At 41.1% G+C, this 4,114-nt stretch overlaps 1 long non-coding RNA gene across 1 annotated transcript; it reads left to right on the plus strand.

Moving 5' to 3' along the window:
- Positions 1–532: 532 nt before the first annotated feature.
- On the plus strand, positions 533–1,682 carry LOC137427352 (uncharacterized). Its single transcript, XR_010984481.2, has 3 exons — positions 533–748; positions 1,070–1,170; positions 1,575–1,682. It is a non-coding gene; the product is annotated as an uncharacterized LOC137427352 (long non-coding RNA).
- Positions 1,683–4,114: the final 2,432 nt, after the last annotated feature.

The following is a 4,114-nucleotide window of genomic DNA, read 5'->3' on the forward strand; positions in this document are numbered from 1 at the left end:
AAAAATGAGGGATTGTGGGAGAATACCAAAATATATGTGTTCATATATTTTCATATACTTCTTTCTCCAAAAATGTGTTTTCTGTGTGGCTCTGTATAATGAAGCCTGGAGAGGAACATTCCTGTTTCGGATGGGTCAAAAAGGGAATGACCTGTGGTAGACCGTGGGCCGTCGGTCAGAATTCTTAACTTTCGTGACCCACATCGAGTAACTAATCAATGTTGAAATATTATTGTCCAAAAACATGTTTAAAAGCATACCATATAACTCGGCAATCTCAGAACTCCACCATTATTTTAAAAAGTGGAAAAAAACCTCAATAATTTCGACAAGGACCTCGCTAAAATTATCCAGTCATAGTTGTGCTTTCATAAACGCATCGGACTATCCCATAAGCAACAGCCAATCAGATAACGCGTTTCAAAGAAGCGACTCTAGCAAACATGGCGACGCTCATGTCGTCTTCGGATGCTGATGCCAGTGGTGCATCTGCCGATGATTCAGAAGGGACATCATCTGGATTTTGCTGTATGCACTTCATTGCAACGCACAGCAGGGTTATTCCTCTTGCCGAGAAATCCTTCAAAAAATTCAAAGAATGTGCTAATCTCTGGAAGGAAATCGAAAACACGCCCGAAAGTAAAGTAGCACACAACGCAGACCGCTATGGCTGGGACTGTGTATCAGCGGCAGAGGCACCGGCAAAACAGCCGTGGCATGTCGACGATGATGATGAAAGAAGTGGGAGGTAAGTACCTAGATCTTGACTAACTTTTTGTTAGATCTAACTTTAATTCTAGTAATAGGGTAGTCTAGATATAAGTTCAGACTCTAACTTAAGTCTAGAATTTAGAAAGCTTTCCGTGGCTCGGACTGTTGAAATTTGAAAACCTCCGTGATCAGGTGATTCGGACAGACGGGAAATCAGACAGACGGGAAATTTCACCTCTACACTGTTCTTGAGATGAATAAATTTTATATTTTCTACATACTTCCTCACCTTTAGGACGATGCTCATAGTAATAGATATTAAAAAAAATTAATTTACCTGTATTTTTTCTAACCTCAGGAGAAAACGAGGCACTCCAGGATATCATGCTGAATGCTACCGCCATTTTTGCAATATTACTGAGATCAACCGGGCCATTCGGAGGAATAAAAGGCAAAAAGGTAAAATATACCAACTTTACTTTTGTTTTCTCATCTACAAAAAAAAAAAAAAAATTTTGCAATTGCGTTTTAAGTGGAAAACCAAGAACCAAATCCTATTGAAAATAGTTATACTCACGTAAAAGGGTAATTATGAGTTGATATTGTAATTTCCAAAATCAAGTTTATTGCCTTTCATTGATCGACCTATCTTGGCTTAGTAATTTTGTAACCAAAAATCATTTACCTAAATTTGCTTAATTTTTTGATAGATATTTCTAATTTATAATTCAATAGGTTATATCAATTGTAATTGATTATTTCACAAATTAGTACAGGAAAAAAAAAAATCACATCTTGCAAATCATATATTGGTATGTATGTACATATTCGTAATGATGAATTTAATTTTGTGTAATTTTCAGAGGCTGCAACGAGCACATCAAGACTGGCTGTTATTCCAGAAGTTGAAGACTCGCTAGATGAAGAACCACCCAAGAGATGTCTTCGCTCCTCGATTGATAAAGCGACACCATCTGTTGCAGGACGTGAGCATGTGTTGCCAGTACGATGTGTCATCTGCAGAACCAACCAGTATGTGAAGGACTCGGGAACAGGGAAGAGAAAGGTTGAGAAATTAATGAATTGTGAAACCATGAGTGGGGGACAATTATTAAATGCTGCAATGATGAAACAAGCTCAAAGGTTGCTCTTAGATATTAGGGATAAAGACCTTGTCGCAATGGAAGCAAAGTACCACAAGTCATGTTACCTAAGGTATACTAAAGTAGTTCATAAATCTCAGACAAAAGTAGAGAGTTCACAGCAATTGTATGAGAAATCATACCAGAGTTTTTGTAGTAAAGTGGTTGAGGAGAGGATAATCAAAGGAAAAGAGATTCTGCGACTTACTAAGTTAAACAGATTATTCATTAAAGAGGTGCAACATGTGGAAAGCATTGATGCCTCTTCATTCAAATCTGGTCGTCTGAAGACAAGGCTTAGGAGATCATATCCTGTTCTCTGCTTTTGCAAGCCATCACGTCAAAGTGAGAGTGACATAGTATTTGTTGAAACACTTGATGTTGAGGAGGTGGTAGAAGATGTTGTTGAAGATGTGACTAGTGAGGACAGCGAGAGCAGTGAATCAATTCTCCCAGACCAAACATGTAGAATAGCACAACCTTTAAGGGAACTATTCCATGCTGCTCAAGAATTGAAGGCATCCATGAGTAATGTGCAAGCAAATACAGTATGGCCTCCATTAGCCAATGATATGTCAGTAGATAAGATAAATGAGCTCATCCCTACCAAGTTGTACAATTTTCTAGCATGGAGCACTGGGGTAAGTGAGGATATAAATGAGTCTGAAAAGGTTTCAGTCCCTGATGAATCACAACGACGTCTGCTTGCTGTGGCGCAGGATCTAATGTACATAAGATCAAAAGGAAGGATGCTTCTTCCGAAGCACACGTCTTTGGCAATGTCCGTAAGACACATCACGGGTTCGGCCAAGTTGATAGGAATCCTAAATGGACTAGGCCACAGTGTGTCCAATTCAGTCACTTTAGAACATGACACGGCTCTTGCAAAGAGGCAGCTTGCCCTGGGTGTTAACATTCTTCCTGCAGGTACTCAGTCTTCATTTACCACTGTTGTCTGGGACAATAATGACTTCGGTGAAGAAACCCTGTCTGATAAAGGTACTACGCACAACACAAACGGTATCCTACTGCAATGGCCTTCCACATCACTGTGTACTGATATACAGTCTCCACAACCCATACCTTTACCAAGAACTCGAGAGAGATCAATTCAACCCCCAGAATCCAACATAAAGAAGTACTTTGGAAACAAACGTGCTGGTCCTGAGCCATATGGAGTTGATGTTTCTCTGATGGAAGAAAATCACCGTCCAGTCCAACAATCTGCAAGGGACTTGGATTTGGCATTGAGACTGATGAAAATGGCCGAAGTATCTGACAAGATCTTTCCTGGGTGGACTGGATGCAACACCTTGCTGCAAAATGAAGTTCCAAGTGTCTCGACAATAGGCTATTTGCCAATTATTGATGCAAGTCCCACGGAATATGACACTGTGTACACTATTCTTGACACAAGTCTTCAAAAAGCAGACACACTTAAGCAGCAAGAGATAGTGGCAGTTTTCGATCAAGCCATCTACTCCAAGGCGCAACAGATCAGATGGAGCAATGAAAGATTTTCAAAGAGATTAGTTCTTCGTCTTGGAGCTTTCCACTCTTCCCTTGCAATGCTAGCATGCATGGGAAAAAGATTCAGGGATGCTGGCCTAGAGAACTTAGTAATTGAATCTGAGCTTGTGGCTCAAGGTTCTCTGAATGGTGCCATGAATGGCCACCACTATAACAGAAGTTTACGTATGCACAAGTGCCTGGTAGAAGCGATGGAACGGACTCGCTGGCAGTGCTTCATGGATTCGCTCGGTGATCATGACAGGGATCAAGTGTCGGAAGTTCTGATGAGACTGCACACATCTTTCCCAGGATCAGCTTTCCTATAGTGTGTGCAGTCAGATGATTACAGGCAATGCATGACACTACCTCAACTTCATCGGGGAACAGTGCCAAAAGAGTCCAACTTTTGTAGTGTGGTCCTCGTACATCGAGATGGTGCAGGTGTTGATGCTCTTCATCAGAGCTACCAGAGAAGGAAATTGGGACCTGCACCTATCATCCATTCGGTCATTTCTTCCTTGGCTTTTTGCCTATGACCACATCAATTATTCCCGTTACCTACCAGCGTACTGGCTCGAGATGTGTGAACTACCTGCCTTACACCCTGCTGTCCATGAAGAGTTTGTCAAAGGCCGATTCTCTGTCCAGCATCAAGATGGCCATGGATTTTCTCAGACTGCATGCGACCAAACAATAGAACAAACCTGTAATTGGGACACAAAGACCAAAGGTGGAATGATTGGTTTCAC

The sequence above is a fragment of the Myxine glutinosa genome, chromosome 5 (assembly GCF_964187855.1).
Source record: "Myxine glutinosa chromosome 5, kmMyxGlut1.1, whole genome shotgun sequence".
In the NCBI taxonomy this organism is placed as follows: domain Eukaryota; kingdom Metazoa; phylum Chordata; class Myxini; order Myxiniformes; family Myxinidae; genus Myxine; species Myxine glutinosa.